Source organism: Coregonus clupeaformis, unplaced genomic scaffold (assembly GCF_020615455.1).
Source record: "Coregonus clupeaformis isolate EN_2021a unplaced genomic scaffold, ASM2061545v1 scaf0051, whole genome shotgun sequence".
Lineage (NCBI taxonomy): Eukaryota > Metazoa > Chordata > Actinopteri > Salmoniformes > Salmonidae > Coregonus > Coregonus clupeaformis.
In genome coordinates, this window is record NW_025533506.1 from 222362 (window position 1) to 241671 (window position 19310).

At 41.8% G+C, this 19310-nt stretch overlaps 1 protein-coding gene across 3 annotated transcripts in view; it reads left to right on the plus strand.

Moving 5' to 3' along the window:
* Window positions 1–19310, plus strand: part of bnip2 (BCL2 interacting protein 2) — a 109047-nt gene that overhangs the window by 70390 nt on the left and 19347 nt on the right. The window lies entirely within an intron of this gene.

The window sequence follows — 19310 nt, forward strand, 5'->3', positions numbered from 1 at the left end:
GACCAGTTACTATGTTACCCAGTAGACCAGTTACTATGTTACCCAGTAGACCAGTTACTATGTTACCCGGTAGACATGTTACCCAGTAGACCAGTTACTATGTTACCCAGTAGACCAGTTACTATGTTACCCAGTAGACCAGTTACTATGTTACCCAGTAGACCAGTTACTATGTTACCCAGTAGACCAGTTACTATGTTACCCAGTAGACCAGTTACTATGTTACCCAGTAGACCAGTTACTATGTTACCCAGTAGACCAGTTACTATGTTACCCAGTAGACCAGTTACTATGTTACCCAGTAGACCAGTTACTATGTTACCCAGTAGACCAGTTACTATGTTACCCAGTAGACCAGTTACCCAGTAGACCAGTTACTATGTTACCCAGTAGACCAGTTACTATGTTACCCAGTAGACCAGTTACTATGTTACCCAGTAGACCAGTTACTATGTTACCCAGTAGACCAGTTACTATGTTACCCAGTAGACCAGTTACTATGTTACCCAGTAGACCAGTTACTATGTTACCCAGTAGACCAGTTACTATGTTACCCAGTAGACCAGTTACTATGTTACCCAGTAGACCAGTTACTATGTTACCCAGTAGACCAGTTACTATGTTACCCAGTAGACCAGTTACTATGTTACCCAGTAGACCAGTTACTATGTTACCCAGTAGACCAGTTACTATGTTACCCAGTAGACCAGTTACTATGTTACCCAGTAGACCAGTTACTATGTTACCCAGTAGACCAGTTACTATGTTACCCAGTAGACCAGTTACTATGTTACCCAGTAGACCAGTTACTATGTTACCCAGTAGACCAGTTACTATGTTACCCAGTAGACCAGTTACTATGTTACCCAGTAGACCAGTTACTATGTTACCCAGTAGACCAGTTACTATGTTACCCAGTAGACCAGTTACTATGTTACCCAGTAGACCAGTTACTATGTTACCCAGTAGACCAGTTACTATGTTACCCAGTAGACCAGTTACTATGTTACCCAGTAGACCAGTTACTATGTTACCCAGTAGACCAGTTACTATGTTACCCAGTAGACCAGTTACTATGTTACCCAGTAGACCAGTTACTATGTTACCCAGTAGACCAGTTACTATGTTACCCAGTAGACCAGTTACTATGTTACCCAGTAGACCAGTTACTATGTTACCCAGTAGACCAGTTACTATGTTACCCAGTAGACCAGTTACTATGTTACCCAGTAGACCAGTTACTATGTTACCCAGTAGACCAGTTACTATGTTACCCAGTAGACCAGTTACTATGTTACCCAGTAGACCAGTTACTATGTTACCCAGTAGACCAGTTACTATGTTACCCAGTAGACCAGTTACTATGTTACCCAGTAGACCAGTTACTATGTTACCCAGTAGACCAGTTACTATGTTACCTGTTACCCAGTAGACCTGTTACTATGTTACCCAGTAGACCAGTTACTATGTTACCCAGTAGACCAGTTACTATGTTACCCAGTAGACCAGTTACTATGTTACCCAGTAGACCAGTTACTATGTTACCCAGTAGACCAGTTACTATGTTACCCAGTAGACCAGTTACTATGTTACCCAGTAGACCAGTTACTATGTTACCCAGTAGACCAGTTACTATGTTACCCAGTAGACCAGTTACTATGTTACCCAGTAGACCAGTTACTATGTTACCCAGTAGACCAGTTACTATGTTACCCAGTAGACCAGTTACTATGTTACCCAGTAGACCAGTTACTATGTTACCCAGTAGACCAGTTACTATGTTACCCAGTAGACCAGTTACTATGTTACCCAGTAGACCAGTTACTATGTTACCCAGTAGACCAGTTACTATGTTACCCAGTAGACCAGTTACTATGTTACCCAGTAGACCAGTTACTATGTTACCCAGTAGACCAGTTACTATGTTACCCAGTAGACCAGTTACTATGTTACCCAGTAGACCAGTTACTATGTTACCCAGTAGACCAGTTACTATGTTACCCAGTAGACCAGTTACTATGTTACCCAGTAGACCAGTTACTATGTTACCCAGTAGACCAGTTACTATGTTACCCAGTAGACCAGTTACTATGTTACCCAGTAGACCAGTTACTATGTTACCCAGTAGACCAGTTACTATGTTACCCAGTAGACCAGTTACTATGTTACCCAGTAGACCTGTTACCCAGTAGACCAGTTACTATGTTACCCAGTAGACCAGTTACTATGTTACCCAGTAGACCAGTTACTATGTTACCCAGTAGACCAGTTACTATGTTACCCAGTAGACCAGTTACTATGTTACCCAGTAGACCAGTTACTATGTTACCCAGTAGACCAGTTACTATGTTACCCAGTAGACCAGTTACTATGTTACCCAGTAGACCAGTTACTATGTTACCCAGTAGACCAGTTACTATGTTACCCAGTAGACCAGTTACTATGTTACCCAGTAGACCAGTTACTATGTTACCCAGTAGACCAGTTACTATGTTACCCAGTAGACCAGTTACTATGTTACCCAGTAGACCAGTTACTATGTTACCCAGTAGACCAGTTACTATGTTACCCAGTAGACCAGTTACTATGTTACCCAGTAGACCAGTTACTATGTTACCCAGTAGACCAGTTACTATGTTACCCAGTAGACCAGTTACTATGTTACCCAGTAGACCAGTTACTATGTTACCCAGTAGACCAGTTACTATGTTACCCAGTAGACCAGTTACTATGTTACCCAGTAGACCAGTTACTATGTTACCCAGTAGACCAGTTACTATGTTACCCAGTAGACCAGTTACTATGTTACCCAGTAGACCAGTTACTATGTTACCCAGTAGACCAGTTACTATGTTACCCAGTAGACCAGTTACTATGTTACCCAGTAGACCAGTTACTATGTTACCCAGTAGACCAGTTACTATGTTACCCAGTAGACCAGTTACTATGTTACCCAGTAGACCAGTTACTATGTTACCCAGTAGACCAGTTACTATGTTACCCAGTAGACCAGTTACTATGTTACCCAGTAGACCAGTTACTATGTTACCCAGTAGACCAGTTACCCAGTAGACCAGTTACTATGTTACCCAGTAGACCAGTTACTATGTTACCCAGTAGACCAGTTACTATGTTACCCAGTAGACCAGTTACTATGTTACCCAGTAGACCAGTTACTATGTTACCCAGTAGACCAGTTACTATGTTACCCAGTAGACCAGTTACTATGTTACCCAGTAGACCAGTTACTATGTTACCCAGTAGACCAGTTACTATGTTACCCAGTAGACCAGTTACTATGTTACCCAGTAGACCAGTTACTATGTTACCCAGTAGACCAGTTACTATGTTACCCAGTAGACCAGTTACTATGTTACCCAGTAGACCAGTTACTATGTTACCCAGTAGACCAGTTACTATGTTACCCAGTAGACCAGTTACTATGTTACCCAGTAGACCAGTTACTATGTTACCCAGTAGACCAGTTACTATGTTACCCAGTAGACCAGTTACTATGTTACCCAGTAGACCAGTTACTATGTTACCCAGTAGACCAGTTACTATGTTACCCAGTAGACCAGTTACTATGTTACCCAGTAGACCAGTTACTATGTTACCCAGTAGACCAGTTACTATGTTACCCAGTAGACCAGTTACTATGTTACCCAGTAGACCAGTTACTATGTTACCCAGTAGACCAGTTACTATGTTACCCAGTAGACCAGTTACTATGTTACCCAGTAGACCAGTTACTATGTTACCCAGTAGACCAGTTACTATGTTACCCAGTAGACCAGTTACTATGTTACCCAGTAGACCAGTTACTATGTTACCCAGTAGACCAGTTACTATGTTACCCAGTAGACCAGTTACTATGTTACCCAGTAGACCAGTTACTATGTTACCCAGTAGACCAGTTACTATGTTACCCAGTAGACCAGTTACTATGTTACCCAGTAGACCAGTTACTATGTTACCCAGTAGACCAGTTACTATGTTACCCAGTAGACCAGTTACTATGTTACCCAGTAGACCAGTTACTATGTTACCCAGTAGACCAGTTACTATGTTACCCAGTAGACCAGTTACTATGTTACCCAGTAGACCAGTTACTATGTTACCCAGTAGACCAGTTACTATGTTACCCAGTAGACCAGTTACTATGTTACCCAGTAGACCAGTTACTATGTTACCCAGTAGACCAGTTACTATGTTACCCAGTAGACCAGTTACTATGTTACCCAGTAGACCAGTTACTATGTTACCCAGTAGACCAGTTACTATGTTACCCAGTAGACCAGTTACTATGTTACCCAGTAGACCAGTTACTATGTTACCCAGTAGACCAGTTACTATGTTACCCAGTAGACCAGTTACTATGTTACCCAGTAGACCAGTTACTATGTTACCCAGTAGACCAGTTACTATGTTACCCAGTAGACCAGTTACTATGTTACCCAGTAGACCAGTTACTATGTTACCCAGTAGACCAGTTACTATGTTACCCAGTAGACCAGTTACTATGTTACCCAGTAGACCAGTTACTATGTTACCCAGTAGACCAGTTACTATGTTACCCAGTAGACCAGTTACTATGTTACCCAGTAGACCAGTTACTATGTTACCCAGTAGACCAGTTACTATGTTACCCAGTAGACCAGTTACTATGTTACCCAGTAGACCAGTTACTATGTTACCCAGTAGACCAGTTACTATGTTACCCAGTAGACCAGTTACTATGTTACCCAGTAGACCAGTTACTATGTTACCCAGTAGACCAGTTACTATGTTACCCAGTAGACCAGTTACTATGTTACCCAGTAGACCAGTTACTATGTTACCCAGTAGACCAGTTACTATGTTACCCAGTAGACCAGTTACTATGTTACCCAGTAGACCAGTTACTATGTTACCCAGTAGACCAGTTACTATGTTACCCAGTAGACCAGTTACTATGTTACCCAGTAGACCAGTTACTATGTTACCCAGTAGACCAGTTACTATGTTACCCAGTAGACCAGTTACTATGTTACCCAGTAGACCAGTTACTATGTTACCCAGTAGACCAGTTACTATGTTACCCAGTAGACCAGTTACTATGTTACCCAGTAGACCAGTTACTATGTTACCCAGTAGACCAGTTACTATGTTACCCAGTAGACCAGTTACTATGTTACCCAGTAGACCAGTTACTATGTTACCCAGTAGACCAGTTACTATGTTACCCAGTAGACCAGTTACTATGTTACCCAGTAGACCAGTTACTATGTTACCCAGTAGACCAGTTACTATGTTACCCAGTAGACCAGTTACTATGTTACCCAGTAGACCAGTTACTATGTTACCCAGTAGACCAGTTACTATGTTACCCAGTAGACCAGTTACTATGTTACCCAGTAGACCAGTTACTATGTTACCCAGTAGACCAGTTACTATGTTACCCAGTAGACCAGTTACTATGTTACCCAGTAGACCAGTTACTATGTTACCCAGTAGACCAGTTACTATGTTACCCAGTAGACCAGTTACTATGTTACCCAGTAGACCAGTTACTATGTTACCCAGTAGACCAGTTACTATGTTACCCAGTAGACCAGTTACTATGTTACCCAGTAGACCAGTTACTATACAGTTACCCAGTAGACCAGTTACTATGTTACCCAGTAGACCAGTTACTATGTTACCCAGTAGACCAGTTACTATGTTACCCAGTAGACCAGTTACTATGTTACCCAGTAGACCAGTTACTATGTTACCCAGTAGACCAGTTACTATGTTACCTAGTAGACCAGTTACTATGTTACCCAGTAGACCAGTTACTATGTTACCCAGTAGACCAGTTACCCAGTAGACCAGTTACTCTGTTACCCAGTAGACCAGTTACTATGTTACCCAGTAGACCTGTTACTATGTTACCCAGTAGATCAGTTACTATGTTACCCAGTAGACCAGTTACTATGTTACCCAGTAGACCAGTTACTATGTTACCCAGTAGACCAGTTACTATGTTACCCAGTAGACCAGTTACTATGTTACCCAGTAGACCAGTTACTATGTTACCCAGTAGACCAGTTACTATGTTACCCAGTAGACCAGTTACTATGTTACCCAGTAGACCAGTTACTATGTTACCCAGTAGACCAGTTACTATGTTACCCAGTAGACCAGTTACTATGTTACCCAGTAGACCAGTTACTATGTTACCCAGTAGACCAGTTACTATGTTACCCAGTAGACCAGTTACTATGTTACCCAGTAGACCAGTTACTATGTTACCCAGTAGACCAGTTACTATGTTACCCAGTAGACCAGTTACTATGTTACCCAGTAGACCAGTTACTATGTTACCCAGTAGACCAGTTACTATGTTACCCAGTAGACCAGTTACTATGTTACCCAGTAGACCAGTTACTATGTTACCCAGTAGACCAGTTACTATGTTACCCAGTAGACCAGTTACTATGTTACCCAGTAGACCAGTTACTATGTTACCCAGTAGACCAGTTACTATGTTACCCAGTAGACCAGTTACTATGTTACCCAGTAGACCAGTTACTATGTTACCCAGTAGACCAGTTACTATGTTACCCAGTAGACCAGTTACTATGTTACCCAGTAGACCAGTTACTATGTTACCCAGTAGACCAGTTACTATGTTACCCAGTAGACCAGTTACTATGTTACCCAGTAGACCAGTTACTATGTTACCCAGTAGACCAGTTACTATGTTACCCAGTAGACCAGTTACTATGTTACCCAGTAGACCAGTTACTATGTTACCCAGTAGACCAGTTACTATGTTACCCAGTAGACCAGTTACTATGTTACCCAGTAGACCAGTTACTATGTTACCCAGTAGACCAGTTACTATGTTACCCAGTAGACCAGTTACTATGTTACCCAGTAGACCAGTTACTATGTTACCCAGTAGACCAGTTACTATGTTACCCAGTAGACCAGTTACTATGTTACCCAGTAGACCAGTTACTATGTTACCCAGTAGACCAGTTACCCAGTAGACCAGTTACTATGTTACCCAGTAGACCAGTTACTATGTTACCCAGTAGACCAGTTACTATGTTACCCAGTAGACCAGTTACTATGTTACCCAGTAGACCAGTTACTATGTTACCCAGTAGACCAGTTACTATGTTACCCAGTAGACCAGTTACTATGTTACCCAGTAGACCAGTTACTATGTTACCCAGTAGACCAGTTACTATGTTACCCAGTAGACCAGTTACTATGTTACCCAGTAGACCAGTTACTATGTTACCCAGTAGACCAGTTACTATGTTACCCAGTAGACCAGTTACTATGTTACCCAGTAGACCAGTTACTATGTTACCCAGTAGACCAGTTACTATGTTACCCAGTAGACCAGTTACTATGTTACCCAGTAGACCAGTTACTATGTTACCCAGTAGACCAGTTACTATGTTACCCAGTAGACCAGTTACTATGTTACCCAGTAGACCAGTTACTATGTTACCCAGTAGACCAGTTACTATGTTACCCAGTAGACCAGTTACTATGTTACCCAGTAGACCAGTTACTATGTTACCCAGTAGACCAGTTACTATGTTACCCAGTAGACCAGTTACTATGTTACCCAGTAGACCAGTTACTATGTTACCCAGTAGACCAGTTACTATGTTACCCAGTAGACCAGTTACTATGTTACCCAGTAGACCAGTTACTATGTTACCCAGTAGACCAGTTACTATGTTACCCAGTAGACCAGTTACTATGTTACCCAGTAGACCAGTTACTATGTTACCCAGTAGACCAGTTACTATGTTACCCAGTAGACCAGTTACTATGTTACCCAGTAGACCAGTTACTATGTTACCCAGTAGACCAGTTACTATGTTACCCAGTAGACCAGTTACTATGTTACCCAGTAGACCAGTTACTATGTTACCCAGTAGACCAGTTACTATGTTACCCAGTAGACCAGTTACTATGTTACCCAGTAGACCAGTTACTATGTTACCCAGTAGACCAGTTACTATGTTACCCAGTAGACCAGTTACTATGTTACCCAGTAGACCAGTTACTATGTTACCCAGTAGACCAGTTACTATGTTACCCAGTAGACCAGTTACTATGTTACCCAGTAGACCAGTTACTATGTTACCCAGTAGACCAGTTACTATGTTACCCAGTAGACCAGTTACTATGTTACCCAGTAGACCAGTTACTATGTTACCCAGTAGACCAGTTACTATGTTACCCAGTAGACCAGTTACTATGTTACCCAGTAGACCAGTTACTATGTTACCCAGTAGACCAGTTACTATGTTACCCAGTAGACCAGTTACTATGTTACCCAGTAGACCAGTTACTATGTTACCCAGTAGACCAGTTACTATGTTACCCAGTAGACCAGTTACTATGTTACCCAGTAGACCAGTTACTATGTTACCCAGTAGACCAGTTACTATGTTACCCAGTAGACCAGTTACTATGTTACCCAGTAGACCAGTTACTATGTTACCCAGTAGACCAGTTACTATGTTACCCAGTAGACCAGTTACTATGTTACCCAGTAGACCAGTTACTATGTTACCCAGTAGACCAGTTACTATGTTACCCAGTAGACCAGTTACTATGTTACCCAGTAGACCAGTTACTATGTTACCCAGTAGACCAGTTACTATGTTACCCAGTAGACCAGTTACTATGTTACCCAGTAGACCAGTTACTATGTTACCCAGTAGACCAGTTACTATGTTACCCAGTAGACCAGTTACTATGTTACCCAGTAGACCAGTTACTATGTTACCCAGTAGACCAGTTACTATGTTACCCAGTAGACCAGTTACCCAGTAGACCAGTTACCCAGTAGACCAGTTACTATGTTACCCAGTAGACCAGTTACTATGTTACCCAGTAGACCAGTTACTATGTTACCCAGTAGACCAGTTACTATGTTACCCAGTAGACCAGTTACTATGTTACCCAGTAGACCAGTTACTATGTTACCCAGTAGACCAGTTACTATGTTACCCAGTAGACCAGTTACTATGTTACCCAGTAGACCAGTTACTATGTTACCCAGTAGACCAGTTACTATGTTACCCAGTAGACCAGTTACTATGTTACCCAGTAGACCAGTTACTATGTTACCCAGTAGACCAGTTACTATGTTACCCAGTAGACCAGTTACTATGTTACCCAGTAGACCAGTTACTATGTTACCCAGTAGACCAGTTACTATGTTACCCAGTAGACCAGTTACTATGTTACCCAGTAGACCAGTTACTATGTTACCCAGTAGACCAGTTACTATGTTACCCAGTAGACCAGTTACTATGTTACCCAGTAGACCAGTTACTATGTTACCCAGTAGACCAGTTACTATGTTACCCAGTAGACCAGTTACTATGTTACCCAGTAGACCAGTTACTATGTTACCCAGTAGACCAGTTACTATGTTACCCAGTAGACCAGTTACTATGTTACCCAGTAGACCAGTTACTATGTTACCCAGTAGACCAGTTACTATGTTACCCAGTAGACCAGTTACTATGTTACCCAGTAGACCAGTTACTATGTTACCTGTTACCCAGTAGACCTGTTACTATGTTACCCAGTAGACCAGTTACTATGTTACCCAGTAGACCAGTTACTATGTTACCCAGTAGACCAGTTACTATGTTACCCAGTAGACCAGTTACTATGTTACCCAGTAGACCAGTTACTATGTTACCCAGTAGACCAGTTACTATGTTACCCAGTAGACCAGTTACTATGTTACCCAGTAGACCAGTTACTATGTTACCCAGTAGACCAGTTACTATGTTACCCAGTAGACCAGTTACTATGTTACCCAGTAGACCAGTTACTATGTTACCCAGTAGACCAGTTACTATGTTACCCAGTAGACCAGTTACTATGTTACCCAGTAGACCAGTTACTATGTTACCCAGTAGACCAGTTACTATGTTACCCAGTAGACCAGTTACTATGTTACCCAGTAGACCAGTTACTATGTTACCCAGTAGACCAGTTACTATGTTACCCAGTAGACCAGTTACTATGTTACCCAGTAGACCAGTTACTATGTTACCCAGTAGACCAGTTACTATGTTACCCAGTAGACCAGTTACTATGTTACCCAGTAGACCAGTTACTATGTTACCCAGTAGACCAGTTACTATGTTACCCAGTAGACCAGTTACTATGTTACCCAGTAGACCAGTTACTATGTTACCCAGTAGACCAGTTACTATGTTACCCAGTAGACCAGTTACTATGTTACCCAGTAGACCAGTTACTATGTTACCCAGTAGACCAGTTACTATGTTACCCAGTAGACCAGTTACTATGTTACCCAGTAGACCAGTTACTATGTTACCCAGTAGACCAGTTACTATGTTACCCAGTAGACCAGTTACTATGTTACCCAGTAGACCAGTTGTTACCCAGTAGACCAGTTACTATGTTACCCAGTAGACCAGTTACTATGTTACCCAGTAGACCAGTTACTATGTTACCCAGTAGACCAGTTACTATGTTACCCAGTAGACCAGTTACTATGTTACCCAGTAGACCAGTTACTATGTTACCCAGTAGACCAGTTACTATGTTACCCAGTAGACCAGTTACTATGTTACCCAGTAGACCAGTTACTATGTTACCCAGTAGACCAGTTACTATGTTACCCAGTAGACCAGTTACTATGTTACCCAGTAGACCAGTTACTATGTTACCCAGTAGACCAGTTACTATGTTACCCAGTAGACCAGTTACTATGTTACCCAGTAGACCAGTTACTATGTTACCCAGTAGACCAGTTACTATGTTACCCAGTAGACCAGTTACTATGTTACCCAGTAGACCAGTTACTATGTTACCCAGTAGACCAGTTACTATGTTACCCAGTAGACCAGTTACTATGTTACCCAGTAGACCAGTTACTATGTTACCCAGTAGACCAGTTACTATGTTACCCAGTAGACCAGTTACTATGTTACCCAGTAGACCAGTTACTATGTTACCCAGTAGACCAGTTACTATGTTACCCAGTAGACCAGTTACTATGTTACCCAGTAGACCAGTTACTATGTTACCCAGTAGACCAGTTACTATGTTACCCAGTAGACCAGTTACTATGTTACCCAGTAGACCAGTTACTATGTTACCCAGTAGACCAGTTACTATGTTACCCAGTAGACCAGTTACTATGTTACCCAGTAGACCAGTTACTATGTTACCCAGTAGACCAGTTACTATGTTACCCAGTAGACCAGTTACTATGTTACCCAGTAGACCAGTTACTATGTTACCCAGTAGACCAGTTACTATGTTACCCAGTAGACCAGTTACTATGTTACCCAGTAGACCAGTTACTATGTTACCCAGTAGACCAGTTACTATGTTACCCAGTAGACCAGTTACTATGTTACCCAGTAGACCAGTTACTATGTTACCCAGTAGACCAGTTACCCAGTAGACCAGTTACTATGTTACCCAGTAGACCAGTTACTATGTTACCCAGTAGACCAGTTACTATGTTACCCAGTAGACCAGTTACTATGTTACCCAGTAGACCAGTTACTATGTTACCCAGTAGACCAGTTACTATGTTACCCAGTAGACCAGTTACTATGTTACCCAGTAGACCAGTTACTATGTTACCCAGTAGACCAGTTACTATGTTACCCAGTAGACCAGTTACTATGTTACCCAGTAGACCAGTTACTATGTTACCCAGTAGACCAGTTACTATGTTACCCAGTAGACCAGTTACTATGTTACCCAGTAGACCAGTTACTATGTTACCCAGTAGACCAGTTACTATGTTACCCAGTAGACCAGTTACTATGTTACCCAGTAGACCAGTTACTATGTTACCCAGTAGACCAGTTACTATGTTACCCAGTAGACCAGTTACTATGTTACCCAGTAGACCAGTTACTATGTTACCCAGTAGACCAGTTACTATGTTACCCAGTAGACCAGTTACTATGTTACCCAGTAGACCAGTTACTATGTTACCCAGTAGACCAGTTACTATGTTACCCAGTAGACCAGTTACTATGTTACCCAGTAGACCAGTTACTATGTTACCCAGTAGACCAGTTACTATGTTACCCAGTAGACCAGTTACTATGTTACCCAGTAGACCAGTTACTATGTTACCCAGTAGACCAGTTACTATGTTACCCAGTAGACCAGTTACTATGTTACCCAGTAGACCAGTTACTATGTTACCCAGTAGACCAGTTACTATGTTACCCAGTAGACCAGTTACTATGTTACCCAGTAGACCAGTTACTATGTTACCCAGTAGACCAGTTACTATGTTACCCAGTAGACCAGTTACTATGTTACCCAGTAGACCAGTTACTATGTTACCCAGTAGACCAGTTACTATGTTACCCAGTAGACCAGTTACTATGTTACCCAGTAGACCAGTTACTATGTTACCCAGTAGACCAGTTACTATGTTACCCAGTAGACCAGTTACTATGTTACCCAGTAGACCAGTTACTATGTTACCCAGTAGACCAGTTACTATGTTACCCAGTAGACCAGTTACTATGTTACCCAGTAGACCAGTTACTATGTTACCCAGTAGACCAGTTACTATGTTACCCAGTAGACCAGTTACTATGTTACCCAGTAGACCAGTTACTATGTTACCCAGTAGACCAGTTACTATGTTACCCAGTAGACCAGTTACTATGTTGACCCAGTAGTGTTACCCAGTAGACCAGTTACTATGTTACCCAGTAGACCAGTTACTATGTTACCCAGTAGACCAGTTACTATGTTACCCAGTAGACCAGTTACTATGTTACCAGTAGACCAGTTACTATGTTACCCAGTAGACCAGTTACTATGTTACCCAGTAGACCAGTTACTATGTTACCCAGTAGACCAGTTACTATGTTACCCAGTAGACCATTCTATGTTACCCAGTAGACCAGTTACTATGTTACCCAGTAGACCAGTTACTATGTTACCCAGTAGACCAGTTACTATGTTACCCAGTAGACCAGTTACTATGTTACCCAGTAGACCAGTTACTATGTTACCCAGTAGACCAGTTACTATGTTACCCAGTAGACCAGTTACTATGTTACCCAGTAGACCAGTTACTATGTTACCCAGTAGACCAGTTACTATGTTACCCAGTAGACCAGTTACTATGTTACCCAGTAGACCAGTTACTATGTTACCCAGTAGACCAGTTACTATGTTACCCAGTAGACCAGTTACTATGTTACCCAGTAGACCAGTTACTATGTTACCCAGTAGACCAGTTACTATGTTACCCAGTAGACCAGTTACTATGTTACCCAGTAGACCAGTTACTATGTTACCCAGTAGACCAGTTACTATGTTACCCAGTAGACCAGTTACTATGTTACCCAGTAGACCAGTTACTATGTTACCCAGTAGACCAGTTACTATGTTACCCAGTAGACCAGTTACTATGTTACCCAGTAGACCAGTTACTATGTTACCCAGTAGACCAGTTACTATGTTACCCAGTAGACCAGTTACTATGTTACCCAGTAGACCAGTTACTATGTTACCCAGTAGACCAGTTACTATGTTACCCAGTAGACCAGTTACTATGTTACCCAGTAGACCAGTTACTATGTTACCCAGTAGACCAGTTACTATGTTACCCAGTAGACCAGTTACTATGTTACCCAGTAGACCAGTTACTATGTTACCCAGTAGACCAGTTACTATGTTACCCAGTAGACCAGTTACTATGTTACCCAGTAGACCAGTTACTATGTTACCCAGTAGACCAGTTACTATGTTACCCAGTAGACCAGTTACTATGTTACCCAGTAGACCAGTTACTATGTTACCCAGTAGACCAGTTACTATGTTACCCAGTAGACCAGTTACTATGTTACCCAGTAGACCAGTTACTATGTTACCCAGTAGACCAGTTACTATGTTACCCAGTAGACCAGTTACTATGTTACCCAGTAGACCAGTTACTATGTTACCCAGTAGACCAGTTACTATGTTACCCAGTAGACCAGTTACTATGTTACCCAGTAGACCAGTTACTATGTTACCCAGTAGACCAGTTACTATGTTACCCAGTAGACCAGTTACTATGTTACCCAGTAGACCAGTTACTATGTTACCCAGTAGACCAGTTACTATGTTACCCAGTAGACCAGTTACTATGTTACCCAGTAGACCAGTTACTATGTTACCCAGTAGACCAGTTACTATGTTACCCAGTAGACCAGTTACTATGTTACCCAGTAGACCAGGTTACCCAGTAGACCAGTTACTATGTTACCCAGTAGACCAGTTACTATGTTACCCAGTAGACCAGTTACTATGTTACCCAGTAGACCAGTTACTATATGTTACCCAGTAGACCAGTTACTATGTTACCCAGTAGACCAGTTACTATGTTACCCAGTAGACCAGTTACTATGTTACCCAGTAGACCAGTTACTATGTTACCCAGTAGACCAGTTACTATGTTACCCAGTAGACCAGTTACTATGTTACCCAGTAGACCAGTTACTATGTTACCCAGTAGACCAGTTACTATGTTACCCAGTAGACCAGTTACTATGTTACCCAGTAGACCAGTTACTATGTTACCCAGTAGACCAGTTACTATGTTACCCAGTAGACCAGTTACTATGTTACCCAGTAGACCAGTTACTATGTTACCCAGTAGACCAGTTACTATGTTACCCAGTAGACCAGTTACTATGTTACCCAGTAGACCAGTTACTATGTTACCCAGTAGACCAGTTACTATGTTACCCAGTAGACCAGTTACTATGTTACCCAGTAGACCAGTTACTATGTTACCCAGTAGACCAGTTACTATGTTACCCAGTAGACCAGTTACTATGTTACCCAGTAGACCAGTTACTATGTTACCCAGTAGACCAGTTACTATGTTACCCAGTAGACCAGTTACTATGTTACCCAGTAGACCAGTTACTATGTTACCCAGTAGACCAGTTACTATGTTACCCAGTAGACCAGTTACTATGTTACCCAGTAGACCAGTTACTATGTTACCCAGTAGACCAGTTACTATGTTACCCAGTAGACCAGTTACTATGTTACCCAGTAGACCAGTTACTATGTTACCCAGTAGACCAGTTACTATGTTACCCAGTAGACCAGTTACTATGTTACCCAGTAGACCAGTTACTATGTTACCCAGTAGACCAGTTACTATGTTACCCAGTAGACCAGTTACTATGTTACCCAGTAGACCAGTTACTATGTTACCCAGTAGACCAGTTACTATGTTACCCAGTAGACCAGTTACTATGTTACCCAGTAGACCAGTTACTATGTTACCCAGTAGACCAGTTACTATGTTACCCAGTAGACCAGTTACTATGTTACCCAGTAGACCAGTTACTATGTTACCCAGTAGACCAGTTACTATGTTACCCAGTAGACCAGTTACTATGTTACCCAGTAGACCAGTTACTATGTTACCCAGTAGACCAGTTACTATGTTACCCAGTAGACCAGTTACTATGTTACCCAGTAGACCAGTTACTATGTTACCCAGTAGACCAGTTACTATGTTACCCAGTAGACCAGTTACTATGTTACCCAGTAGACCAGTTACTATGTTACCCAGTAGACCAGTTACTATGTTACCCAGTAGACCAGTTACTATGTTACCCAGTAGACCAGTTACTATGTTACCCAGTAGACCAGTTACTATGTTACCCAGTAGACCAGTTACTATGTTACCCAGTAGACCAGTTACTATGTTACCCAGTAGACCAGTTACTATGTTACCCAGTAGACCAGTTACTATGTTACCCAGTAGACCAGTTACCCAGTAGACCAGTTACTATGTTACCCAGTAGACCAGTTACTATGTTACCCAGTAGACCAGTTACTATGTTACCCAGTAGACCAGTTACTATGTTACCCAGTAGACCAGTTACTATGTTACCCAGTAGACCAGTTACTATGTTACCCAGTAGACCAGTTACTATGTTACCCAGTAGACCAGTTACTATGTTACCCAGTAGACCAGTTACTATGTTACCCAGTAGACCAGTTACTATGTTACCCAGTAGACCAGTTACTATGTTACCCAGTAGACCAGTTACTATGTTACCCAGTAGACCAGTTACTATGTTACCCAGTAGACCAGTTACTATGTTACCCAGTAGACCAGTTACTATGTTACCCAGTAGACCAGTTACTATGTTACCCAGTAGACCAGTTACTATGTTACCCAGTAGACCAGTTACTATGTTACCCAGTAGACCAGTTACTATGTTACCCAGTAGACCAGTTACTATGTTACCCAGTAGACCAGTTACTATGTTACCCAGTAGACCAGTTACTATGTTACCCAGTAGACCAGTTACTATGTTACCCAGTAGACCAGTTACTATGTTACCCAGTAGACCAGTTACTATGTTACCCAGTAGACCAGTTACTATGTTACCCAGTAGACCAGTTACTATGTTACCCAGTAGACCAGTTACTATGTTACCCAGTAGACCAGTTACTATGTTACCCAGTAGACCAGTTACTATGTTACCCAGTAGACCAGTTACTATGTTACCCAGTAGACCAGTTACTATGTTACCCAGTAGACCAGTTACTATGTTACCCAGTAGACCAGTTACTATGTTACCCAGTAGACCAGTTACTATGTTACCCAGTAGACCAGTTACTATGTTACCCAGTAGACCAGTTACTATGTTACCCAGTAGACCAGTTACTATGTTACCCAGTAGACCAGTTACTATGTTACCCAGTAGACCAGTTACTATGTTACCCAGTAGACCAGTTACTATGTTACCCAGTAGACCAGTTACTATGTTACCCAGTAGACCAGTTACTATGTTACCCAGTAGACCAGTTACTATGTTACCCAGTAGACCAGTTACTATGTTACCCAGTAGACCAGTTACTATGTTACCCAGTAGACCAGTTACTATGTTACCCAGTAGACCAGTTACTATGTTACCCAGTAGACCAGTTACTATGTTACCCAGTAGACCAGTTACTATGTTACCCAGTAGACCAGTTACTATGTTACCCAGTAGACCAGTTACTATGTTACCCAGTAGACCAGTTACTATGTTACCCAGTAGACCAGTTACTATGTTACCCAGTAGACCAGTTACTATGTTACCCAGTAGACCAGTTACTATGTTACCCAGTAGACCAGTTACTATGTTACCCAGTAGACCAGTTACTATGTTACCCAGTAGACCAGTTACTATGTTACCCAGTAGACCAGTTACTATGTTACCCAGTAGACCAGTTACTATGTTACCCAGTAGACCAGTTACTATGTTACCCAGTAGACCAGTTACTATGTTACCCAGTAGACCAGTTACTATGTTACCCAGTAGACCAGTTACTATGTTACCCAGTAGACCAGTTACTATGTTCGCCCAGTAGACCAGTTACTATGTTACCCAGTAGACCAGTTACTATGTTACCCAGTAGACCAGTTACTATGTTACCCAGTAGACCAGTTACTATGTTACCCAGTAGACCAGTTACTATGTTACCCAGTAGACCAGTTACTATGTTACCCAGTAGACCAGTTACTATGTTACCCAGTAGACCAGTTACTATGTTACCCAGTAGACCAGTTACTATGTTACCCAGTAGACCAGTTACTATGTTACCCAGTAGACCAGTTACTATGTTACCCAGTAGACCAGTTACTATGTTACCCAGTAGACCAGTTACTATGTTACCCAGTAGACCAGTTACTATGTTACCCAGTAGACCAGTTACTATGTTACCCAGTAGACCAGTTACTATGTTACCCAGTAGACCAGTTACTATGTTACCCAGTAGACCAGTTACTATGTTACCCAGTAGACCAGTTACTATGTTACCCAGTAGACCAGTTACTATGTTACCCAGTAGACCAGTTACTATGTTACCCAGTAGACCAGTTACTATGTTACCCAGTAGACCAGTTACTATGTTACCCAGTAGACCAGTTACTATGTTACCCAGTAGACCAGTTACTATGTTACCCAGTAGACCAGTTACTATGTTACCCAGTAGACCAGTTACTATGTTACCCAGTAGACCAGTTACTATGTTACCTGTTACCCAGTAGACCTGTTACTATGTTACCCAGTAGACCAGTTACTATGTTACCCAGTAGACCAGTTACTATGTTACCCAGTAGACCAGTTACTATGTTACCCAGTAGACCAGTTACTATGTTACCCAGTAGACCAGTTACTATGTTACCCAGTAGACCAGTTACTATGTTACCCAGTAGACCAGTTACTATGTTACCCAGTAGACCAGTTACTATGTTACCCAGTAGACCAGTTACTATGTTACCCAGTAGACCAGTTACTATGTTACCCAGTAGACCAGTTACTATGTTACCCAGTAGACCAGTTACTATGTTACCCAGTAGACCAGTTACTATGTTACCCAGTAGACCAGTTACTATGTTACCCAGTAGACCAGTTACTATGTTACCCAGTAGACCAGTTACTATGTTACCCAGTAGACCAGTTACTATGTTACCCAGTAGACCAGTTACTATGTTACCCAGTAGACCAGTTACTATGTTACCCAGTAGACCAGTTACTATGTTACCCAGTAGACCAGTTACTATGTTACCCAGTAGACCAGTTACTATGTTACCCAGTAGACCAGTTACTATGTTACCCAGTAGACCAGTTACTATGTTACCCAGTAGACCAGTTACTATGTTACCCAGTAGACCAGTTACTATGTTACCCAGTAGACCAGTTACTATGTTACCCAGTAGACCAGTTACTATGTTACCCAGTAGACCAGTTACTATGTTACCCAGTAGACCAGTTACTATGTTACCCAGTAGACCAGTTACTATGTTACCCAGTAGACCAGTTACTATGTTACCCAGTAGACCAGTTACTATGTTACCCAGTAGACCAGTTACTATGTTACCCAGTAGACCAGTTACTATGTTACCCAGTAGACCAGTTACTATGTTACCCAGTAGACCAGTTACTATGTTACCCAGTAGACCAGTTACTATGTTACCCAGTAGACCAGTTACTATGTTACCCAGTAGACCAGTTACTATGTTACCCAGTAGACCAGTTACTATGTTACCCAGTAGACCAGTTACTATGTTACCCAGTAGACCAGTTACTATGTTACCCAGTAGACCAGTTACTATGTTACCCAGTAGACCAGTTACTATGTTACCCAGTAGACCAGTTACTATGTTACCCAGTAGACCAGTTACTATGTTACCCAGTAGACCAGTTACTATGTTACCCAGTAGACCAGTTACTATGTTACCCAGTAGACCAGTTACTATGTTACCC